Source organism: Emys orbicularis, chromosome 2, assembly GCF_028017835.1.
Source record: "Emys orbicularis isolate rEmyOrb1 chromosome 2, rEmyOrb1.hap1, whole genome shotgun sequence".
Lineage (NCBI taxonomy): Eukaryota > Metazoa > Chordata > Testudines > Emydidae > Emys > Emys orbicularis.
In genome coordinates this window covers 146,935,632-146,962,448 of record NC_088684.1, presented here as the reverse complement: position 1 = coordinate 146,962,448, position 26,817 = coordinate 146,935,632, and positions in this window count along the sequence as shown.

The window sequence follows — 26,817 nt, the reverse complement described above, 5'->3', positions numbered from 1 at the left end:
ATCCTATTTACTTCAAACCATTTCTCCAGTTTGTCCAGATCATTTTGAATTTTAATCCTATCCTCCAAAGCACTTGCAACCCCTCCCAGCTTGCTATCATCCGCAAACTTTATAAGTGTAGTCTCTCTGTCATTATCTAAATCATTGATGAAGATATTGAACAGAACCGGACCCAGAACTGATCCCTGCGGGACCCCACTCGTTATGCCCTTCCACCATGACTGTGAACCACTACTCTCTGGGAATGGTTTTCCAACCAGTTATGCATCCACCTTATAGTAGCTCCATCTAGATTGCATTTCCCTAGTTTGTTTATGCAAACTTAACTGCAGAACCAAATAGTGTAACATCTAGTTTAGTATCCGTGTAATAAGTGTCAGACTTAAATCAAGAAAAAATATACATGTTTAGTGTTGAAGTTTAAACTCTTAATTTCTTTATTTTCTGAAGCTCACTAGCCTGACTTGATGGTGAACTTTCAGCTCAGATTTTCAATCTTTTGTGCATTTTTCTCTATAAAGAAGCCTTTAAAATTTTGAAATTTCTAGTAATTGATAAAATAACAGCCATTTAAATGCAAATGAATACCATATGTAAAAACTCAGGTAGAATTATGAAGGCTGAATAATTTTTCTCTTTGTACTTCATATCAGTAAACGCCAATGGAAAATTGTTAACTGCAGAACAAAATAGTGTAACATCTAGGATTAAGGTTCAGCTGTATCTAGAGAAAAAATGTGACTTTGAACATCTTCCTTCTTTTGATACAGTGTGGTATGTAATGGCTGACAATTCATACAGCCATACCCCACTGTTCAAGCCAAACTGAGGAAGTCTTTTACTCTAATGATCAAGGGGAGCAGGAAGGTGAATTGCAACCATACATTCTGGGGCCATGAACATTTGTTCATTTTTTGTATTGATGTTTCATTCAATCATAGTACCCGTTTGCTTTTGCAATATTGTTTTTTTGCCATACCTGTCATGTAGTTGTCGACCCACATGTCATCCTGTAAAATGTGCACTCAACAAGGTCCCTTAACTTCTCCCTTTAATCTCATGGGCTTTCTCCTTTAAGAATTTGATGTGTGGTAGTATTCCTGGACCTTTCTCTCCATAGTCTTTACTTATTTCCTGTCATTCATCTTCCCTCAAGTTTCTTATCTAGACTATTTTAAAAACATTCGGTTTTCTCTGTCTGAGTCCATTCAGAGCACTTACAACAGACTAGTAAAAATAATTAGTAAAGTAGTAAATAACTTAGCAGTAGCATTCGCGGAATTTTTTAGGAGTTCAGATATGTACATGGTTTTCTTTTTATAAGAGACAGTCTTAGCTCTTCAAAAAACAAGAGTAGAGATACATTTGAACTCCTAAGATTTCCTCTGAGATAGTGTCAGCACTGATGATAAATGGGTTTGCTGCTTTCAATAGTGCTAGTGAATGCAAACACCCAGATACTCGCTTGATTCAGGGGGTAAAAAAAGGCTTTTTGCTATATTTACTATTAATTTTTAAAGTGAATTTAATCTTGGTAAAAAGTTCCCGATTGAGCTCTCCAGAAACTGAAGATCTCCATTTTAATAGTTCCATGTATTTGTATTACAGTAGCACCTAAAGGTGTGCCAACCTATACAAGGGCCACAGGCGCCGGCTTCCTCCGAGCCCTCGGGGTACTCAACCCCCGCTCCGCCCCCGTCCACCATCTTCACCCAAGCCCCCACCCCTACCCTGCCTCTTCCTGCCCCCTCTCCACTCCAGGCCCCATCCCCACAGCTTCCCTCAAGTTCCCACCCCCGCCCCACCTCTTCCTGCCCAATTCCACCCCTGTGATAAATAAAGTGGGGGGATAGCTCCCTTTGATGGATACCCAGCCAGTCACTTAGCTGTAAAATCCCTCTTGGTAGCTGTTCTTTACTTGCTTTACCTGTAAAGGGAAAAAGTCCCCCAGGTAAAGAAAAAAAGTGGGCACCTGACCAAAAGAGCCAATGGGAAAGTAGAACTTTTTAAAATTGGGAAAGAAACTTACCCTTTGTCTGTTCTCTCTGGGCTGGAGGGTCAGAGCAGCCATGCTATAAGCAGCTAAGCCAGGTATGATTATAAGTCATCAGATCATGCCTAGAACTACTTATCTGAACTCCAATGTGTAAGTAGATCAGAACGTTAACTAGATGCAATTAGGGTTATTTCTTTTATTTTTTATTGGCTTGTGGACTCCTCTGTGCTAACCCCAGAGGCTTTTGGTTGCTTGTAACCTTTAAGCTGAATCCCCAAGAAAGCTATTTTGGGTGCTTGATTTTTGGAATAGCTCTTTTAAAATATAGCAAAAGACTAAGTTCCAGATGTATTTTCTTTCTTTTTCTTTTTAATAAAATTTACCTTTTTTTAAGAACAGGATTGGATTTTTGGTGTCCTAAGAGGTTTGTGCATGTTGTTTGATTAGTTGGTAGCCAAAGCTAATTTCCTTTGTTTCCTTTTTCAGCTCTTCCCCAGAGGGGGGGTGAAAGGGCTTGAGGGCACCCCACAGGGAGGAATTCCCAAGTGTTCCTTTCTCGGTTCAAAGGGGGTTTTGTTGCATTTGGGTGGTGGCAGCGTTTACCAAGCCAAGGTCAGAGAAAAGCTGTAACCTTGGGAGTTTAATACAAGCCTGGAGTGGCAAGTATTATTTTTTAAAATCCTTGCGGGCCCCACTTCTGCACTTGGAGTTACAGAATTGGGATTCAGCCTTGACAGCCCCCTCCTCCAAGTGTGTCCCCTCCCCGCTCCTCCCCCCTCCCCCAGCGCCTTCTGCAAGCTGCGAAACAGCTGATTGTGGCGGGTGGGAGGTGCTGGGAGGGAGGGACAGGAGTTGATTGGAGGGGCCACTGGCAGACAGGAGGTGCTGGGAGGAAGGCGGAGGGGAAGCTGGCTGTCGGTGGGTGCTCAGCATCCACTATTTTTTTTCCGTGCGTGCTCCAGCCCTGAATCACCCATGGAGTTGGCATCTATGACAAGGGCCCAATTGTACAAGGCATTTTATATATTTATATAAGAAACAGGTCCTGCCTGGACAAGATTAATATCTGAACAGAAAAGCCAGGCAAATGGTGGGAAAAGTGAAATATTATCATCCTCATTGCATCAATGGAAAACTGAAGCACAGTGAGACTAAACAGGTTTCAGAGTGGTAGCCGTGTTAGTCTGTAATAGCAAAAACAACAAGGAGTCCTTGTGGCACCTTAGAGATAATCTCCCTGGTCACTCAATAACAGACCTAAAAGTGGAATTCTTCAACACAAATAAATTTGCTAGTCTCTAAGGTGCCACAAGGACTCCTCGTTGTTTTTAGTGAGACTAAAGTGGCTTGCCCAGTTTCACACAGGAAGTCTGTGGCAGAACCAGGAACTGAACTCAAATCTTTTGAAGATTTAAGCACAAATCATCCTTCCTCACTTATCAAAATAGACATAGCAGAAGTGCAGACTTGCTCACAGTGCCCTGCCAGCATGCTTCAGAACTGCAGCTTGGGATAATATAAGAGGGCAATTGCAGGACCAGTCATAAGTAACTGGGTTTAAGTAACTTGCCTAATTTCTTTATGAGCACGATTGGGAAGGTAAATGGATCAGTAGTCTAGAGACAGGGTGTCTGTTCTAGCTGAGATAAAGGTGCTATTTACAATGGACAAGATAAGTTTGGAAAGTAAGATGAGGCAAAGAGTAGGTTGTACATGCACTGTGTGTGGACAGGGCATGCTGTATAGGGATTGGTTCCTGCAGAGTGACCAAGCCAATCTGGAAGTGTGTAATGCAATGTATAATTAAGAATGTGTGTGTTATTGGTGTTGGTAAAAATGTTTATAAGGAAAAGGTTTGCTGTGTAATTTTGGATGTGTGGTATGCCCTATATCCATCCCCTATGCTTGAGTCTAATCAACTCTATATAGCTTTGTTGTATGCCAAATAAATGAACCTGAGTGACGAGACTAGAGTCAAATTGAGTTCTTGGGGAACCAAGTGGAAAAGGTCTCAGGGGAAACCCCAACAGTAATATGTACTAATGACAACTTTAATGGAGCCACCCAGGTGTGCCTACTTACTGTAAGAATGTAACTGCATTATTGTGTTCCTGCAAACGTTATCTTTTCTTATCACGTGATCTCCCTCTTCCACTCCCCCATTTCTTTGCCGTTATTTGTTGCTCTCATTCATGGGACCATGTCCAAAATTAGATGACAAGCTTTTTGGGGCATGGGTTATGTGTTTGTATTTGTTCTGTAAAGCAACTAGCACTTTTTGGGGCACAATATAAGCTATTATAAAAATAATCATTATTATTAACAAAGTCAATGTGGGTTACTCAAGCAAGTGCTTGCCAACATGAAAGCAAAGATTGCACAATCAGGCCTTTCAAGATTCTGTGGTAGAACTTTCATATAGAAGACAAAGTACAGATCGCCAAATTGTACACAGTTCAGTTCCACAGTAGCATGGTAATGAAGCATAGCCAAATTATTTTGTGATCGTGCTGGTGTTATAAGGAAAGTGGGTGGGATTTTTGAGGAGGGCAAAGGGAGTAGGATGCAATTGACTTGAAATGAGAATTGGGTGCCTAAATCTTGTAGAGCACTTTGAAAATTTCATCCAGTGACTTTTATAGAGCTGACTGGGAATTTTCTTTGTCAGAAAATGTCAATTTTTTGAAACTGAAACTTTTCACAGGAATGTACCAGTTCTGATTAAACTTTCATTGAGGAAGGTTCTCAGGTCCAGGAAAGAAGTACAGGTCAAAACCAAAGAGAGCTCCACACTGGAATAATCATTAGACTGCTGGTTAAGACACTGGCTGTGGATGTGGGATATCCAGGTTCAAGATTCTGCCTGATTAAGACAAAAGAATTGAAACTGGTCTCCCACATTCCAAGTGAGTGCCCTAATTATTGGCTATTCTGTAGTGAGTTTGTTTGTTTTGTGCAAAATACTTTGAAAGATCTCAGTTTAATCCTGATGAAAAATTGAATCATTTTTTGAAATCTCAAAGTTTTCCTGGATGGGAAAACTGTTTCTCACCCAGCTGTACTTTTATATTGTATTTTCTATTTCTCTATTGTAATGTGGAACTGTTCTCCTTTTTATAGTCATTTCTAGTTCTAATTGTAGGGGCTTTTGTAAACTGCAAGATGTGTAATATGATATAGAAAATATCCATCTTTACAATACTAAAAAGTGAGCCAAGAAACAAAACCAAAATCCCAAATCCACCAGCTGGTTATTCTCTCCTTTGATCTCCTTAGTCCATTTGATCTTCATTTTGTCTTTTGCATTCTAAGCTTTTGGGACACAGACTGTCTTAATTTTGTGTCTTGTACTGTGCTAAATATGTTATCACCGTTTAACAAATAAAAAAATAATATGCATGCAAAATATTATGACATAATTAATCAAATTATTTGATGAATGTTATTTAACCAGGCCTTATGACAGGCAACACTCATTAGTTAAGTCCTAATTATATCAAAGGTAGAAGAAGCTACGTTATAAAAGTCTCCTATGAACAGGCATCTGTTATTGTTTTTGAGATTCAAGGACAAAGACAGAAACTTTTAATGACAGGGAAGAGAGGTTGCTGCTTTCTTCTAATTTGGCACAGATCGAAAGATTAGACAGCTGGTTCAAATAACAGATTGCACAAATACTGTAAGGATACAAGAGCAGGTCCTCACGGTGATGATGTATCTGTTGCAAAGAGCGATACAGTCTCTATCTTTGTATTAAGCAAAAGTAATTGCTTTAATCAAAATAAGTTTAAACAGAGAAAACACACAGCCGGCACACACAGATCTCCAAGTCCAGCATTGCACTGATCTTGGTTTAAAGTGATAAGTATTTCTACAGCAGAAAGGCAACAGGTGCTCAACGTGTTGTTCACATCTATTGCTTTCTGAAGCAATGAAACTATGAAGGAGGTGTTTATACTTCCTCCAAAAGTAGCACCATGTCATGATTGGGGCCTTGTGTGGGTATCCAAGCAGGGAGATGGAGAGTGTCCTGCACAGGGGCCAGTCACAATGGTAGTCCCTGTGCTTGTGTGTGTGTGTGTGTGTGTGTGAATGTGCTCCTCCCTCTGTGTACCCCTTGGGAGTGCACACTTCCCCAAAAGGGGAAGGCAGGGCAGGCCATAGCTGCCTATATACTGCTCAAAGAAGGGGCTGAGCTCATAGGAATGAACTAATTGCACAGCCTCCGTATTCACCAGAGAGCTCAAGGAGGGATTGTGCTTCTCAAAGACACAAGCCCTCTCGGGGCACCATTTGGATCCATGAAGCGCTATATTTGTCCCTAGTCCAGGCTATGCCTTTCTGGCACAATCTAGGCATATGACTACTCTAACTATAGGCTATATACCTTGTAAACAAGGGGTCGGCAACCTCTGGCACGTGGCTCGCCAGGATAAGCACCCTGGCGGGCCGGGCCAGTTTGTTTACCTGCCGCGTCGGCAGGTTCGGCCGATTGCGGCTCCCACTGGCCGCGGTTCGCCGTCCCAGGCCAATGGGGGTGGCGTGAAGCGGCGTGGGCCGAAAGATGTGCTGGCCATGGCTTCCCACCGCCCCCATTGGCCTGAAGCGGCGAACCGCAGCCAGTGGGAGCCACGATCGGCCAAACCTCCCGACGCGGCAGGTAAACAAACTGGCCTTGCCTGCCAGGGTGCTTACCCTGGTGAGCTGCATGCCAGAGGTTGCCGACCCCTGTTGTAAACTATCTCCTTAAAGTTTTCTGAAGCACCTAGCCTAAGAGCTAGTGCCGTGGGCAGAAAGGTATATCAGAGTCTGATCAGTTTGCCACACAGCCATGACTAATTTTGGTTTCCAAAGCTAAAGAGGTGCTTGTTCTTAGGGCCCATTGATTAGGATTAGTAGACATTTTTCTGTTTGTTTGTTTTTTCAGAGGAAAATTGGGTTTTTGACTAAATGAAAACTTTTGCCTGAAGTGTCTGTCTTGGTTGAAACATTTCAGTGTTTGGCAGTTTTTGGCCAAAAGTCAATTTTTTTTTCTTGGTGGGTTTAAAAAAAAATGATTTTCCTCCCATCTCCAATATCCATTCTCACAAGCAGATGTTTTGAAGCCAGCCTCAGAACCGAAACTAAGAAAACTCAGTCTTCCTGCATCCATGAAATCCACTGTATTCGTAAATAGCACGGTGATTTCTGTGAAAGATGAAGTGGTTATAGTAGTGCCTGGTGGCAGAGAAAAAGGCAGTCTCTAAAGTGCCAGAAAATTTAATTTTATCCAGTATTCAGTGAATAACCAGTGCAGTGTGCAGAGTACCAGGATGATGTGCATCACATCATCTAGTGTTGCTCAGCAGAACAGATGGGCTGCTACTTTTGAACCAGTTGGAACTTTTTCACAGCTGGTGTTGTTGTTCATAGGAACAGTGCACTGCAGTAGCCAAGACTGGCTGTCACAAACCTGATCACAGTAGCCACATCATCACCCAGTGAGATGGAGTCTTGTCTCCTGGCCAGTTACAGACAGAAGAAAGCCAGCCCAGCAGCTGTTGCTGTTTGTGAATCCAATGATTATTTCATTATTTATCCTCTTCCTCCTTCTGCCCCCAAACTTGGCTTCTTGCTAAAATAGTGTAGGCATCTAACTCCATCAGAAGGTTTGCAGCTGAAAATCCCAACCAAAGGGAGGTGTCTCCTTTTAGCCCAGATTTAGGCACTGATCTCACTGAGAGCTCATGCTCCCCTGGGCTAGGCATCTTCTCTTGGCTAACTTAGATAAAGAGCCACCTGGCATGCTGGCATTTGTAAATCCCATACTGAGGTGCCTGTCTCTCCCCATTCATTGTGCAGGAAGCCTAGGCGGCAAACTCAGGCTTTGTAAATCCAAGTGATTTCCTTGGCACCTAAAAGTTAGATGTCGCAATGCTCAGTGTCACCATGCATAAGTTCCATCGTGAATCTAGACATTAATCGTTCTGTGCCTCAGTTCTCCATCTGAGCTCTTGAAGGTGTTGTGAGATTAAATACATTGAAGATTGTGAGGCACTTCAACACTCTGGTAATGGATGCCAAATAAGAATGTAAGATAGACAGGAATCATCGAGTGTCCTTTCAGTGAGACTTGACTTTTATTTTTTCTTGCTGCTTTTCTTAATCTAAAATAAATCATTGATACCCTTTTGCATATGGAAAAACTAGCATTATCTATAGATTGGTGTTTGGTTTGAGAGAGAGGCTGAATAAACTGGAGGATCATGAAAGATTATCCCTCTGCTGTATGTGCCCAAAATAAAGCAATAGCACATGAACATTGGGACTTAAGACTGAGATATTGGAATGACATCACATTGGTTCCCAGTAAAACCATTAACCCAATGTCACTGCTGCAAATCCTTTTAAATTAAGAAAAGCAACTTTAAACTCTGAGTGACTCCTCAAGGAACTGACAACACAAAGCACAGCCCAAACCCACTTTATTAAAGACTGTCCTATCCAGCACAGTTTGTTTTACATCAAAAGTGTTCTCAGTTGAAAAGATCACTAACATATCACAGTATATAATAGCACCAAAATACAGCAAGACGTGTCCTGCACAGCTTGCTTTACAATATATTCATCTTAAAGAAGTGCTTAGTCTGTCTTACTTCTTCCTTACAGCTTACCTTATCATTACTTCTTCATTACTATCAGATGTTTTTAGTGATACTGCCCTAGATGAAGTTGATATCCAATGCATAATTGGCACAGTAACAGGCTATTTTGCTTTGAAAATCATTAGATTAAAAAAAAAAATCTGCACCTACCTGTGCTATGTAATACCTTTCACTAATGTAGCCAGCATTATGGTGAGACAGAAAAGGGATTTTAACACTAGAAGGCAGACTTAAAATATCAGGAGTCTAATTCTCCTTCGTAGCACCACGAGCCAATTATCACATCTGGGGCACAGTTTACATTTGGCAAAAACTTTGCAAGTTTTATCTAATCACCTCATGTTATACCAAAAAAAGGTGTCCCTTTATAGTCTGGGGGGGATAATGTCATGCACGAGGCCTACTTACCTTTTGGGTGCAATTTGGCCAAGATCCCTCCAAAAAGATGTGGCCAGAGCCAAATCGCATACATTATCCCCTTCAAAGATCAGCATAATGAAAAGGTTGTGTTACAGCTGGTCAAGGCAGGCTTATCTTGAACCTTAGTTATTCTGTACATGGGACCACAATAGATTAATATTGATCTTCTTGACCATTGACAAATTCTGGGTATCTGTGGCAGATGTACAGGTGATTAATATGTCATATGCCCCATATTGTTTACTTCACATTAATTCAAGTATACATTTGTGTGTTTGTGGGTGTATGAATGTATTAAAATGTGGATGAAATTTCAGAGAAAAATCTAAATACTAAAATAATGCCACTAACTCCTATTTTGTTCATATGGTATTATTGTTATTTTCATACGTTCATTATTTGTACTCTGACCCCCACTTCTTACTTCCAAGAGTTTTGTGGATAGTCTGGAACAAAAATTTGATCTAAATAATTATTTTAGCTCCCGATTCAGAACAAACATATATGCATAAAATCAGTGGGACTTAAGAACATGCATAAGCACTTTCCTGAATTGAAGCCTCTATGTTCTTCTGTTTCGGTCTCTGTTTTTACTTGTACCTTGCTTCTCTATTCATACTGGTCTATGCTATTGGCACACATCTATCCCTCACCATTCTGACATACTAAGTTGTATTTAATCAGCTTTTAAAAGAATAAAAATTTTATTTAATCAGCATTTAAAAGAATAAAAAATATCATCACCTTGGGTATATTACGTGCTGCTAGTGGTGGTACTGCCTTCAAAACTGGGTGGCCGGAGACTGGCGGGCTGCAGGCTGCGGAGTTCATGCGAGTTTGTGGCACAGGAGGACTATTTTTTTTTTTATCTTGCTCCCATCCCGCCCCGCAATACCCACTCTATTTTTATCCCGCTCCTGCTATTGTGACAGTGGGTCCTGTGGGACCTGTGGGATCCCAGTTTCTTCATGCCCCCAGGTGGATGCACCCCAGGTTGCGCACCACTGCCTTAGAGTGTATGCTCTGTATTTTAATCTAAACTGTGTAAAGAGTACATACAATGATGATGAATGCAATTGTAAATGTGCACTAGGATAACAATAGCACTAGAGATGGATGAGGCAAATAATGCATTTGCTGAAGAGCATGCATGTGATAAACTGTATCTAATGAGCCAAATGTTTCCAAATAGCAAATGAAAGACATTTGGGGGTGCACTGAGAGGTCAAGAGTTAATGGCAGAAGTTAGATGGAGATTTACAGGTGTCCTGAGAGGATTGCAGACAATCAACTCTGTCAGTTCTGATCTAACTGACTCTCTGATTTTTCCAGTCATTCCTCACTTGTTTGAGGAATTTTTATAAGCAGGTTGCTGCTCTCAGAGGGGAAAAAAATCTCCTTACTCTCACTGTTGTCAAACTTCCACACCTACAAAAAACATTAGAAAGTCCCTTTGCAAAGAATGTGTTTATTTTTTTGACACAGGAGGATGGGGGAGGGGAGTCAGAGGAGAACGTCTCTGTCAGATAAATGCTTATTTCATCTCCTCTTGTTTTGACATCCATCTCTGAGTAGGCCATTGCATCATGTCTGCCTTTTTTCAGGGGGTATAATGCTTGAATTCTCCTGTCTGATATCCATACTTAAAAAAACAAAAACAAATCTCAGTTCTCTTATCCTCTTAGCTTGCTCTTGTGAAGCTGATACTGACCCACTGCTCTGCCCTTTGTAGAGAACTTTTAAACCCTATTACTTTCTCACTAATTTCTTATGACCAGCTTGGTTCTATTCGCTGTATTTTTTTTTCCAATCTGAAACCAGTCTCATTGTTTTATAAATAGGATGCCTGAATATGAATATTATTTGAATCTGAATATATTGGTATTCAACCATCTTTAGTATAGTCTTCACATACTGTATTCAATGTGTGATGGCGATTTTCCATTTACATTCCTGAAGTGAAAGAATAATGTATATTTTTTTGCCGGCATAGCTATTTTTGTTAAAGTGTGTGTGTGTTTTTCGGAGGGGAGGGGGGGAGGGAATCACACCACTAGTTGATATAACTATGCCAGCAAAAACTCATGACCTTTTTCCAGTATAGCTTATTTCATTTGGGCAACCGGTATAAGCTATAGTGGAAAAAATAACCATTTTGCCAGTATAAGTTGTATGTTCACAAGGGACATTGGTACAGCTGTAGTGGCAAACCCTTTCTAGTGTAGATAAGGCCTGGATCTGCATAAAACCAGCAGCTAACAAATTTACGTCATCTATAAAATATCTATATTGATAGAATCTCTGACAAATACTTTTGCACAGCATTTTTCATAGTATAAGTGACTGGACTTAAGCCAAGAATGACAATTTCCCGTAAAGTATAAATAGTTACATTTTAAATGCTTTAATTTTAATTGATTCATGAAAGCTGAATGCTGGTTAGATGACTATGTAAGTTTTTTAGGGTCAAATTCTCAGAAACACTAATTACTGGAATTTGTGCTTACAGTTGACATCAATATTGTTCAATTCATTATGCAGCTTCCATAACAAAACCCATTGGCAGTGATACTACCCAGAGAACTGTCATTCAATATGGCATCAGGCACTTGATCTCCATTAGGATGAGCAGTCAAGAAAGTTGACCTAGCAATGAATCTGTGAAAACCTTTGTGTTTAGAGGTCCCAGAACTTCTCAGAACTGATTAAGTCCCTCTTAAAATCAGCTGCAGAGTTGCAATCTATTGTGCAACATGTTGAACAAGTTAACTCCCATCGATTTTTATGAGATCCGTATCCATGATAGTAAGTGTTACAGCCAGTACTGAGGAGCCGCTAATGGAGATGTTTTGAGCCAAAATGTAAAGTATGATAAGAAATGCAAGCAAGGAAGAAGTCATTGGCCTGAGATAGTGCAATATGTCAGTAAAAAGGAATAGTAGCCATGAGGTTGTTCTGTCCCACAAAGCTTCAGTTTATAATGTGTCATCTTGGAGACACCTATCCCAAACTATTTCCCCCTCATCTTTGTTTGATTAGTTTCTCAGTGAAATATTATCATAAATAGAAATGCGACAACCTGCCTCAGTAAAATCAGCTTGACATTTGTTGTAAATGTAGTACTAGCTAGCACCTGTTATATGGCCAGTAGCATTGTCTGCTGGCATTATTAACTTTATTCCTGCAATATATCTCTATAGTGTAGATATTGTCACAGGACTGCCAAACAGTCCTCTTGAGTAGAGCTGGTGGGAAATTTTTTTACAACCCTTTTTTTTTTTCCACTGCAAAATGATGATGCATCAAAACTGAAACTTTTCTCAAAAATATATCTGTTTAAACTAAACTTTTGTCAGGAAGAGTTCTCAGGTCTGGAATGGGGGGTGGGGGAAGGGGTGTAGGACTCACCACCCCACAATAACCCAGTGGTTAGAGCAATCACCTGGGATGTGGGAGACCCCTCATTCAAGTCTCTGCTCCAAATCTGGCATTTTGAAAGATCTGTTTTGTTCCAATTTGAAACAAAAATAATTTTAAAATCCTAAAAATTTTTCACAAAACGGAATTCTTGTTTTCTAGCCAACCTTAGTCTTGAGTTCATTGTACATTTGACTGAAATAACTAGTATTAGGAAGAAATGCCCTATTGTTAAAGCTCTTAAAAACAACACACACAAATCCATGACTTCATGCAAACACAAATGGCCAAATATACAAAAACAGTGGGTAGCGCACAACTCTCAGTTGTCCAAATTACTTCTAAACATCCCTCAAAATGGTTTAACCATGTTGTTAACATGTAATATGTCAATTTGTATTCCTTGCCAAAAATAAATAAATAATATTTAGGCTACACATTCAAGGACACAAAAAATCTGGAAATGCTGAGTTTAGGTTGACTGTTTAAACCTATCTCTGTTCCTTCAGTGAGAGTTAGGATATGGTCTTCAAAGCTTTTCATCTAGTCCATCCGGTTGAAGCTTCTCTCCCCAACCAGCTGACACATCTGTTGCTGTATTCTGTCAGGTCACATCTTCATTTCCATTCCCTATATATGGATCCTTCTGCTTCCCTGTATGCGGCCTGATTCAACATGCCCAGAAGTGAGGGGACAGACTACCATTTACTTTAATAGTCATTGGAATGAGGCCCTGGTGCCTCCTCACTTCTTCCTTTTTCCCTAACCTCAGTCCCCGCCTATACTTCATCTAGCTCTTCCTACTGGATCATAATGCCACATGTATATGTCATTAACTTCTCCTTCCCCTTTTGTCCTCTTCTGTTCCTAAATTTAAAAAAATAAAAAAATGGGGAATGAAGGAGCAATTTCATGATACTTGTTTGGATGATCAGATAAAATTTTAAGGGTGTGTGACAATTTTCATGTTAATTTTCTTGCCACTACATAAACAGGTTCACACTTTATCAAACAAAATCACTTTCTTCTAACACTGATCATGGAACATAATTAAAATAAGAAAAACAGTATAATCCCTAACACTATTCTATGCCTCTGTTTCTCTGCTTCATTAACAGTTTATTTTTGTTTGATTTTTTTTTATATATTGAATATAGCATATGCCTTTTTTTCCCATTTAGCTAATTTCAGTTTCCTCTTGGTAAATTTTGCATTAACCATGCACAGCCTAAATAAGCAGCCTTTGTGTAGGTGACATACCCAGAGGTTGGCGGGGAGATGTATGTGGATGGAATTGTCCCCATAACCTGGAGTGAAAGCATGGAACAACTCTGCAGCCATTCTGTGGTTGTTACTAGTGTCCGTGCACTGCTGCCACTTGCCCTACAAACTGGATTTGTGGTTAATGGATCTACATTGTTCATGGACTCACTGGCTAGACCCTGCCGGTCTCCATCTCTCCCATGAACCCACTTCTGTGCTCCTGTGGTGTTAGCAACTACAGAATAGCACTTCCTGGCTCTCAGGAGATATGGAGCCACAACCTGCATTACACGTGTATTGCCTTTCCCCCTGTGCAGTGGGACCAGCTGTTGTGTGACCATTTGAAGGGAGGCAGTTTACCCCATGAGAGCAATTACAAGATTTGTATTCAGTTCAAACGCTACTGTTATGCAGGACTAGATTTTGTTCTTGATGGTATTGAACCTGTTTTCTTTGCATTTGGGTTCCAGCGATGTCATGTGAAGAATTACTAGTTGTGTGCTATCGATTTAAAATGTAATAATATGTTTGAAGCATCACTTCTAAAACCGCAGCGAAAACTGATGCTTCCTCCAAAACTGACGGTAACAGATATTGTTTGCATCCAAGGGTTGAAGGTGAAGGGCTCAATCCTGCTTCCACTAAAATCTATATCAAAACTTTGATTTGTGTTTGTGGGAGCAGCCTCACAACACAAAATTCTACCCTGCCCTCAGAAACATTTGTGCAATTTCCACTGCTGTGTATGAGAGTTACATGAATGTATCCAAGACAGAACATGGCCTAAGAAAACTGAATAGAATAGTGCATCATCAGCACAGCAAAGGGCTCTAAGTACATTTTACTTTGTAGTGTTTATGTAGACGAACTGCAAAATTTTATTACAGTCTAGCAAATGTACCCAATATGCCCCATGACCCAAATCTTGGGATTTAGCACACATTCTACTGCTGAAGCCTCTGGAAGCTGCTTTGTTGCCTGATTACTCAACCCACCTGCACCCCACCATTTAGTTTTTATGAGGTTGTTTAACAGATAACTAGGCACAGGAGCTGGTTGAAAATATTTCAGTGGAACAGTGTTCTGTTGGAAAATGCATTTTCACCAAAAGAGAAACTTTTGCGTTAACATGATAATTCCAATGAAATTTTTGATGGGGATAAAGTCAAACTGATTTCTTTTACCTTTCACTTAAATTTGATAATATTGAAATGATTTGTCTGTTATTTTAATACACACAAAATATTAAATTATATATTTAATATGATAACATTTTGACATCAACATGAAACTTTTTTACCTTATTGAAATGAAGTATTTCTGGGCTGATTTTTTTCCCATTCCACAAGAAATTTCGTGCAGAAGAGAAACTCTCTTTGCTGACAAGTTCTAATACAAACCTGTCCTGTTTAGTCTAGATTGTGTCAGATAGGCACAGCCCATAGTAAGAGGCAGCTGCACTTCCTCAAGGGTAATGCAAGAAAAGCTAGTGCCTCATGCTGCACAGTCTGTCTCTGAGTGCTCTGCTGTGAAGGGGATGGTGTATGAGCTGCTCAATCTTTCTGGTGTAACAAGCCCCCTCCATGCCAGGCCCTAGAAATGCACCAAAGGTGATTTTCTCAACTTCAAATTTTGATCATGCTTCAGATTTTGTGTAGAGATTAAGCATGCAACATTTCAGCTCCTTGAAAAAATGTTAACTAAAGATATGGGAAGTGAAAATGGGATTTCTAAAGGAATTTGCGTCAGAACCTTAGTTTTCTCAGAAATATACTTGGTTTATATTGCATTACCTTCAAACAGCTGTTTTTTCCCCGGTGCCTTAAAATGTACAGTGACTATAGCTTAAAAGTCTCCGAAACACAGATGGAACTAGTAATTTCTACACTTGTTATAATATCTTATTTGTTTGTACTATACAAATTGCAGAATGGCTCAAATATCCATTTATAGGTGCTTACAAGACTAGCTAAAAATTATTTCATTTGTACTGTACAGTTTATATTCCCTAGAGATGATCACTTCCCCCCACCCCTTTTCCTGGACACACTGCACTCTACATCTTTCTCTCATCACAAACTCCTAGCCCTGTTTTTGCCTAAAACCCTTTTCCTCCTGCTGAAATCGCTGCTCTCCTTACTCTGGACAGCACTTTATATATATAATTAGGGCAGTTGATTAATCGCTGTTAACTCACGTGATTAACTCAAAAAAATTAATCACAGTTAAAAATATTAATCGTGATTAATCACAGTTATAATCGCACTGTTAAACAATAGAATACCAATTGAAATTTATTAAATATTTTGGATGTTTTCCTACATTTTCATATATATTGATTTCAGTTACAACACAGAATACAAAGTGTATATTATTATTTTTATTACAAATATTTGCACTAGAAAAATGATAAACAAAAGAAATAGTATTTTTCAGTTCACCTTATACAACTACTGTTGTACAATCCCTTTGTCGTGAAAGTGCAATTTACAAATGATTACAAATTTGTAATAAAAAATAAATATAAAATGAGCACTGTACACTGTATTCTGTGTTGTAATTGAAATCAATATATTTGACAATGTAGAAAACATCCAAAAATATTTAAATAAATCGTATTCTATTATTAACAGCGCAATTAATCGCGATTTATTTTTTAATTGCTTGACAGCCCCAATATGCATTTATATATATATATATATATATAAAGCCAGTGCATTTCATATATATATAAAATGTTTACGGAAAATTTTGAACTAAAGAAGTTTGAGCAACTCGGAAACCTTTTAAAGTAAAAGTGGAGTCATCTGAAACCTTGCTAACAATTTCTGCTGGGATTGCATTTTGTTTTGAAAATAAACCATAAGAAACTTCTGCAAGATTCTCCAGCTGTGCAAACCCTCTCTTTCAGGAAGGAAGCATTTAGTTGCCACAATTAAAGATTTATTGCATTGAATCCTCTGCTGCGAATCCCAGACTGGAATCACTTTTATTTCCTACCACAATAGACTCTAGTAATAATCATTATTTTCTCTCTTCCCTCTTTCCTATTCTTTCCTCTTTGCATATTACTGTTCTCTTCTTCCCTTTGAACACTCCTGTTATCATATTCTATCTCTGTTTAGGTATAGAGAAAGCATAACTCCTTATAAAAATGCCAGGTACATTCAAATCTAATGGCAGATTGCCCAGAAAGATATTTAAAGAAAAAGAATAAATTAAGTAGAGGAAACAACTTAGAGAGTATAGTTTATGAGTGGTAGCCGTGTTAGTCTGTATCAGTAAAAAGAATGAGGAGTACTTCTGGCACCTTAGAAACTAACACATTTATTTGGGCATAAGCTTTTGTCGGCTAAAACCCACTTCATCAGATGCATGCAGTGGAAAATACAGTAGGAAGATAGATAGATTAGATATTATTCTCATTAGAGTTGGTATGGCAACCCCCATTTTTTCATTTTATACACACACACACAGAACATGAAAAAATGGGGGTTGCCATACCAACTCTAATGAGACTAATCAATTAAGGTGGGCTATTATCAGCAGAAGAAAAAAAACTTTTGTAGTGATAATCAGGATGGCCCATTTCAAACAGTTGACAAGAAGGTGTGAGTAACAGTAGGGGGGGAATTAGCATGGGGAAATAGTTTTACTTTGTGTAATGACCCATCCACTCCCAGTCCTTATTCAAGCCTAATTTAATGGTGTCCAGTTTGCAAATTAATTCCAGTTCTGCAGTTTCTCGTTCGAGTCTGTTTTTGAAGTTTTTTTGTTGAAGAACTGCGACTTTTAGGTCTGTAACTGAGTGACCAGGGAGGCTGAAGTGTTCTCCAACTGTTTTTTTAATGTTATAATTCTTGATGTCTGATTTGTGTCCATTTATTCTTTTGCGTAGAGACTGTCCAGTTTGGCCAATGTACATGGCAGCGGAGCATTGCTGGCACATGATGGCATATATCACATTGGTAGATGTGCAGGTGAACGAGCCTCTGATGGTGTGGCTGATGTGATTAGGTCCTATGATGGTGTCCCTTGAATAGATATGTGGACAGAGTTGGCACCGGGGTTTGTTGCAAGGTTTGGTGTTTTTGTTGTGTAGTGTGTAGTTGCTGGTGAGTATTTGCTTCAGGTTGGGGGGCTGTCTGTGAGCAAGGACTGGCCTGTCTCCCAAGATCTGTGAGAGTGAGGGATCGTCCTTCAGGATAGGCTGTAGATCCTTCCTTAATTAGTCTCGTTAGAGTTGGTATGGCAACCCCCATTTTTTCATGTTCTCTGTGTATATATATATCTTCCTACTATATTTTCCACTGCATGCATTTGATGAAGTGGGTTTTAGCCCACGAAAGCTTATGCCCAAACAAATGTGTTAGTCTCTAAGGTGCCACAAGTACTCCTCTTCTTCTAAATTAATAAATGTTATTTGAACTTCTTCAATCTTTTTTCATTTTATTTCATCCTTTATTAAATTTTGAAATGTGGAGTTGGATTCTTAAAAGGGGAAATAGATGGATTTTACAATTGTAAACATTAGAGAAGGGAAGGACCTACTAGGCCATCTACTCTGTCTCACTTCCAAAGCTAAATTGATCACTATGGTCTGTATATTTTCATATGCTTTGTCCAGCCCACTTTTAAATGAATTCTGAATAGGGCTTCTTTTGGGAGAGAGTTCTTCATCAAACACAGATCACTAAAGGGAAAATGCTCTTGACATTCAAACTAAATTTACCATTGCTAAATTTCATACTGCATAATTCTCATTTTTGTTTTACCAAATTAAGGACATTTCTCATGATCCCACCCCTTTTAATAAATTAATAAAATAAATTGTATTAAATGTCTATAGTGATCATGTCTAGTTTTCATTCACAGAGAAAACATGTACAGAAAAGACAGTAATACAACTGGATCCTCTGAAGTACTATTTTCTGTATTTTTTTTAAAGCATGTTAGCTGTATTTTGTTAAACACAAAGAGAATATCTGTAATTCCAGCATCTGATCGAGGTTGGACCAGACACTGTATTAAGAGCGGATTTTTTTTTTAAAATGAACACAAAGGATTTCTTCTTCTATGAGCAAAGTAAGAAATGGAGCTAGTCTTACAATGAATCCTTTAGACTCTGCATAAGTCTCATTGATTTTTAGTGGGAGTTACTTCACCTATTGAGGAGAGGATAGTCACCTTTGTATGTTCAGCAACAAAGAAGCAGCCTCCATTTCTGTGTTACTAGTGACAAATGATAGTTGGTTTCTTAGTACAAAAGAAGAGAACTCTTTTAATAGAGGCTGTTTATACTCAGAATCCTGATGCTGTCAAATTTGATGAGCTAAAATCTACCACCCCCACTTTCTCTATTGCTGGTGTCATTGCAGGCTTGTAGAAAATGAAGCAAAGGATAAAGTGTGAATCTCAGTATACAAAGAAGAGAAAATCAAGGCTTAGTCCTCAAAGATGGACAGCAATTCAGGAGAACACTGCAAATGTTACCATTTTTGGCCCTAAACCATTTAAGACAAATCCTACAGAAATGAGAAATGACCAAGAGGAGATCCTGTATGGTATCAGCATCAATATCCCACGATGTTATAAGCCAGTATGTTCAGGAATTTCTCAAACAAATGTAACGGATGCAAGTTTCTTCACATTGTCCATAATAAGTTTTCTTACGAAATAAAAGGTAAAGAAAAGCAATGAAGATACTGTCGTATTGTATTGAGAGAACAGTGATTTATTTGGTCTGGCATGTTGACTCCCAGAACAGCCCAATGCATCAACCCACACGTGCGACAACAGGAACAGGCAGACACTGCCATTACAGGTTTCAGAGGGGTAGCCGTGTTAGTCTGTATCAGCAAAAAGAACAGGAGTACTTGTGGCACCTTAGAGACTAACACATTTATTTGAGCATACCCGATGAGGTAGGTTTTAGCCCACGAAAGCTTATGCTCAAATAAATTAGTCTCTAAGGTGCCACAAGTACTCCTCGTTCTTCTTACTGCCATTACAATTGTTGGCTATCTATTGAGAATAATGTGCACACACTCACATGGCAGCAGAAGCATGGAAACACTCAATCTCCTATGACACAGCTCTGCTGTGAGGATGTGACCCTAAGAAACCCTCAGTGCCAACTGGCAAAGGGTTCACTATTCTGTAACAGCAACTCTTATCGGGCCTGACAAGCTCACTACATCTACCAAACTGCTTTCATAGTATTTACCCACGAAGGGTCATGTAATATGATGTATGTATGGGTGATATTTAAAAAGTTGTATGTACATATTGAAATATATATTTTAAGCTCTGTCCCCCAGGCAGGGTTAACAAACCGTTTTTTCCTAGACAAAGGAATGTTGATTTATCTGTCTGCCTAGATGAATTAAGCATTGTAAGGCAACGCAATGGAAACACCATTTACAGATGTTGACCGACCGTGGGGTGTGATATCAACAGGGGAGAGCACACCAAAGTCTGAACTCTAGGGGGTCATACTGTCTCTGGTAACAAAGACAATTAACTCTGGGAAACATAAGGAGAAGCAAAAGGACATTCTGGTATCTATTTCACTGAGGAACATGCTTGGCAGATGGGGGGTGACAGGTGAATGTTTTGGATCTTTGACTGAAAACTAGCAAGCTCTGCAGAAAAAGTTTAGATGGGAGACTTTTAATGAAAGGATTATAGTTTGTGAAAGTTACATTTTACTCTAGTAAAAGCATGTTATGCTTTTGCTTTATTTGTAACCTGTTGTTCTTATTACCCTTGTTCACTTTCTCTTAAAATCTTTACTTTCATTAACACAATTTACATTTGTTTTCAGCATAAATAGATTACAGTGCTATGTTGTTACATTAGAGCTGATACTAAGGGTATGTCTACACTACGAGAGTAGTTCGATTTTACTTAAATCGAATATGTGGAATCGATATTACAAAGTCGAACGTGTGTGTCCACACTAAGGACAGTAATTCGACTTTGTGAGTCCACACTAACGGGGCAAGCGTCGACATTGGAAGCGGTGCACTGTGGGCAGCTATCCCACAGTTCCCGCAGTCCCCGCTGCCCATTGGAATTCTGGGTCGAGCCCCCAATGCCTTCTGGGGAAAAAATGTGTCGAGGGTGGTTTTGGGTGACTGTCGTCATCCAACCGTCACTCCCGCCCTCCCTCCCTGAAAGCGCCGGCGGGAAATCAGTTCGCGCACTTTTCTGGTCAGTGACAGCGCGGACGCCACAGCACTGCGAGCATGGAGCCCGCTGCGACCATCGCTGCAGTTATGGCCGTTGTCAACACCTCGCACCTTATCATCCACCTTTCCCAGAGGCAGATGCTGAGGAATCGGGCGAGGAGGCTACGGCAGCGCGGTGAGGACCTGAAGTCTGAGAGTGGCACAGACCTGTCACAAAGCACGGGACCCCGCGCCGAGGACATCATGGTGGCAATGGGTCATGTTGATGTTGTGGAATGGCGATTCTGGGCCCGGGAAACAAGCACGGACTGGTGGGACCGCATAGTGCTGCAGGTCTGGGATGAATCACAGTGGCTGCGAAACTTTCGCATGCGGAAGGGGACTTTCCTGGAACTTTGTGAGTTGCTGTCCCCTGCCCTGAAGTGCAAGGACACCCGGATGCGAGCAGCCCTGACTGTCCAGAAGCGAGTGGCCATAGCCCTCTGGAAGCTTGCAACGCCAGACAGCTACCGGTCAGTCGCGAACCACTTTGGCGTGGGCAAATCTACCGTGGGGGTTGTTGTGATGCAAGTAGCCAACGCAATCGTTGAGCTACTGCTCTCAAAGGTAGTGACCCTGGGAAACGTGGAGGTCATCATAGATGGCTTCGCCGCGATGGGATTCCCAAACTGCGGTGGGGCTATAGATGGAACTCACATCCCTATCCTGGGACCGGAGCACCAGGCCAGCCAGTACATTAACCGAAAGGGCTACTTTTCAATGGTGCTGCAAGCACTGGTGGACCATAGGGGACGTTTTACAAACATCAACGTCGGATGGCCGGGCAAGGTTCATGACGCTCGTGTTTTCAGGAACTCTGGTCTGTTTAGATGGCTGCAGGAAGGTATTTACTTCCTGGACCACAAAATAACTCTTGGGGATGTGGAGATGCCTATAGTCATCCTCGGGGACCTAGCCTACCCGCTAATGCCCTGGCTCATGAAGCCCTATACAGGCACCCTGGACACTGAAAAAGAACTCTTCAACTACCGGCTGAGCAAGTGCAGAATGGTGGTGGAGTGTGCTTTTGGACGTCTCAAGGGGAGATGGAGAACCTTACTGACTCGCTCTGATCTCTGCGAAACCAATATCCCCATTGTTATTGCAGCTTGCTGTGTGCTCCACAATCTGTGTGAGAGCAAGGGGGAGACCTTTATGGCGGGGTGGGAGGTTGAGGCGAATAGCCTGGCTGCTGATTACGCCCAGCCAGACAGCCGGGCGATTAGAAGAGCCCAGCGGGACGCACTGTGCATCCGGGAGGCTTTGAAAGCTAGGTTCCTGAGTGAGCAGGGTAACCTGTGACTATTAAGTTTGTTTACAGAGAAGCTGAACCTGCCCCCGTTTCTTTACCCAGTAAATGTTCACTATCCTCTCCAGTTACATACCCCGTTCATCCCGTTCCCCCCCTTCCAACACACGTTTAAAAATAAAATCACTTGAAATTTGTTAATGAACACCGTTTTCTTTACTACTGTTTTCGCGGTAAAGTGTTGAACCTGGGACGCAGACTGTGGTGGGGAGCGGGTGTAGTGTAGTGATGCAAAGGACGCTTCTAAACTCCAGGAATGACAGGCTCCGCACTGGTGGACTGGTTGTTTCAACGGAGCCTGCCACCCCTCCTGTTCGGGACTCTGTGTGTGGGGGCTATGTGACTTTGTGGCAGGGGGAGGACGGTTACAGATCCCCTGCTGCGTGGCTCTGTGATCCAGGATAAGGACCGCTGCATAAGATCTCTAACCGCCCTCTCCCGCCACAAAGTCACATAGCCCCCACACACACACAGAACATGAAAACCACCTCCCAGACTGACCAGGGTAACTAGTGACTGCAATGTGTGTGTGCCCTGCTGCTGAACCTGCCCCCGCGTCTGTACCCTGGTAAAGGTGACTGTCCTGTCCAATTACCAACCCCCTTCCCCCCCTTCAAACAGACTCTCCTCTAAAAGAACATGATGGAAACAGTAATTAACAGAAACGTATTTTTTATTAGCAACTACACATGAAACTGGGGGATGAAACTGGGACGGGGGCTTGGGTGAGGCGGGAAGGAAAGGACTTATCAAATTTTGGGGAATGAGAGCCTTCTGGTACTTGAGCAGTCTGCAGGGGTGGAGTGAGAGTTTTCACGGACTCTGCCGCCCCTCCTTCTTGGGACTTTGGTTGAGGGGGGTATGGGACTTTGTGGTGGGGGAGGGCGGTTAGAGATAGACTGCAGCGGGGCTCTGTCCTCCTGCCTCCGGTCCTGCAGAACATCCACAAGGCGCCGGAGCGTGTCCGTTTGCTCCCTCATTAGTCCAAGCAGCGTTTGAGTCGCCTGCTGGTCTTCCTGCCGCCACCTCTCCTCCCGTTCCATGTGTGATCGGTGGATTTGGGACAAGTTCTCCCTCCACTGGGTCTGCTGGGCTGCCTGGGCTCGGGAGCAGCCCATAAGTTCAGAGAACATGTCCTCCCGTGTCCTCTTCTTCCTACGCCTAATCTGCGCTAGCCTCTGGGAGTGTGATGCCAGGGTAGGTCGGGAGACAGTCGCAGCTGTGGGATGGGAAAAAGGGAGTGAATTCCTCAGAAAGATAAAATTTTTTGTGAACAAAGAACATAGTCTTTCTCTGTGAACAAGACCATGCACAGCACCTATCACATGCGCACTCAGGACAAGGTCGAATTTTCGGCCTTCTCATTCAGTGCCTCGGGTCTTGCAGTGCAGATCAGACAAGCGGGACAGGACAGCGGAATTTGGGTAACAGGCTGACATGGTAAGCCGTAGACTTGTGGCTGCTTAAAACTTTAATAATAGCACTGGCCTCCTTTCACGTTCAAAGCAATGCCAGTCCCTGCTGCCAGCAATCCGGCAAGCATGAACTCTGCCCCTGTCCCACCCCCTCGCAGCTGTCCCAGGGAAAGATCCCTGTATGCTGCTCCTCTCCCGCCTCCACCGCGTGGCTGTAAACCACCGGTTACAGTTCTGTAAAGGAACAGGCAAGCAGTCCCAATACTAACATTCCCCTACCTAATTCAAAGCAGGTCACCATGAGCGACATCACTCTGATGAGGATTTCAGAGACAGAGAAAGAAAGGATGCTTCGGGAAAGCCTGCAAAGACCAGGGCCATATGCCGCCATGCTCTGCAAGGCAATGATACCCGAGTACTTGATTGTCTCCTGGCGCGGAAATGTTTCCTACCACGGAGGACCCAATAAGGCCGCTCTCCCCAGGAACCTGATGCAAAGGCTTTCCAATTACCTCCAGGAGAGCTTCGTGGAGATGTCCCAGGAGGATTTCTGCTCTATCCCCGGACATATAGACCGGATTTTACTGTAGCTGCACTGGCAGGGACTAAACAGTAGAGCGCCTAGGGCAAAACAATCATGCTAAAGCGGACATTGTTAGATTTTTTTTCAGTAGTTGCACTGCCAAGGACTGAAACGTTAAGCGCCTAGGGCAAAGTAATCATGAAAAACCCATTGTTAATATTGTTAATATTCCTGTTCTGTTAAAAATAAATGTTTACATGTTTAAAACACTTACCGACTGATCCTTCCCCTGATTCTGTGTCCGGGTTAACGCCTGGGGTCGGTTGGTAGGGGATCTCTGTAAGGGTGATGAAGAGATCCTGGCTGTCGGGGAAATCAGCGTTGTAAGCGCTGTCGACTGCCTCGTCCTCCTCATCTCCTTCCTCATCTTCCCCGTCCGCTAACATGTCCGAGGAACCGGCCGTCAACAATATCCCATCCTCAGAGTCCACGGTCAGTGGTGGGGTAGTGGTGGCGGCCGCACCTAGGATGGAATGCAGTGCCTCGTAGAAACAGGATGTCTGGGGCTGGGATCCGGAGCGTCCATTTGCCTCTTTGGTCTTCTGGTAGCCTTGTCTCAGCTCCTTGATTTTCACGCGGCACTGCGTTGCATCCCGGCTGTATCCTCTCTCTGCCATGGCTTTAGAGATCTTCTCATAGATCTTTGCATTCCGTCTTTTCGATCGCAGCTCGGAAAGCACGGACTCATCGCCCCACACAGCGATCAGATCCAAGACTTCCCGATCAGTCCATGCTGGGGCCCTCTTTCTATTCTGAGATTGCATGGCCATCTCTGCTGGAGAGCTCTGCATCGTTGCCAGTGCAGCTGAGCTCGCCACGATGTCCAAACAGGAAATGAGATTCAAACTGCCCAGACAGGAAAAGGAATTCAAATTTTCCCGGGGCTTTTCCTGTGTGGCTGGTCAGAGCATCCGAGCTCGGACTGCTGTCCAGAGCGTCAACAGAGTGGTGCACTGTGGGATAGCTCCCGGAGCTATTACCGTCGATTTCCATCCACACCTAGCCTAATTCGACATGGCCATGTCGAATTTAGCGCTACTCCCCTCGTTGGGGAGGAGTACAGAAGTCGAATTTAAGAGATCTCTATGTCGAACTAAGTAGCTTCGTTGTGTGGACGGGTGCAGAGTTAATTCGATGTAACGGTGCTAAATTCGACATAAACTCTTAGTGTAGACCAGGCCTCAGTTGAATCAATCAAGCTGATGTGTGTTACTATTCCTTTGTGAGTAGCAAACCTGGTAATTATTGTACTGACAGGGGCTGGACATGACAGGAGGATGCTTCTGAGGTGTTCAAGGACTAGGGATATACCAAGTGTTTACCTGCAAGGCAAAGTGGGGGCTGGCAGATCCCAGAGGAGAGTGCTTGAGTGGCTGAAGGGCTGGCAGTGTAAGGGAGCTGACATCAAACTACCACAAGAAAGACTCACTTTCACTAGAGACAGGCGGATAGCACAGTGACCCACAGTCCTGGACGCCCCAAGAAAGTGTCACAGAACATGAGGGCAAAGGTGACCTATAATCCCCTATAGGTTCCTTACCAATTAGATGCTAGGAATTACAGGTTGTCTCATCTTAGTGATTCTGGTCCATCTCTGAGCTTTTGTGCTTAAAGGATAGTTGGCAGATGCTGTGGGATTGGAAATGTTCCCCTACTCCTGCTGTTCCGTGTTGGGGCAGTGCGTCCTATTTCTGTTCTTGGGAGAATTAGGGTAGACCACAGAAGCTGATGGTGAATGGTCAATTGGTACTTCTAGAAAACTAGGGGGGAAACAGTTGAGTCAAGGTTAGAGGCAGTCCCAGGGTTCAGATATAGGAAGATGATTGAAGGAGGACGGGAGCACTTATTGAGAGGGCAGAGATGTGATGGATGTTTGGAAAACAAACCTTAGTCCATTTTTGCAAATCATTCATAGATTTCAAGGCCAGAAAGGACCATTACAATCATTGAATCTAACCTCCTTTATAACACAGGCAATGGAATTATCCTTACCTGCCATATATGAGAATACTCTTAAACCCAATAGCTTGTAGTTGAACTAGAACATATATTTGAGAAAGACATTCAGTAATCACAGTAAGGCTCCAAGGGATGGAGAATTTACCCCATCCCTTGGTGATGTGTTCTAATAATTAATTACTGTTTAATGATTAATTACCTCACTGTTGAGAATTTATCTTTTTTCCACTAGGAATGAATTTTCCAGGCATTTGATCTAGTTATGCCTTTGTGTGCCTTATTAAAAAGCCCTCTAATACCTGATGTTTTCTCCCTGTGTAAATACTGATAGACCATGATCAAGTCACCTCTTACTCTTTTCTTTGATAAGCTAAATTGCCTTAGGGGACAGTGTATTCATGAATCCGGGCTGGTGTTTGTTTATACACAAATTCTTGAATCCACCTGGATTTCAGGTGGATTTTTGGTTCTTTGTGAAAATTTAATGTAACCCTGATGCATAACTTTAGTGCTCCTAACAGGGTATTCTTGAAAAACCTCCATACTGCTGTAATGGCTTTTAATTTTCTCCTTTAGGCA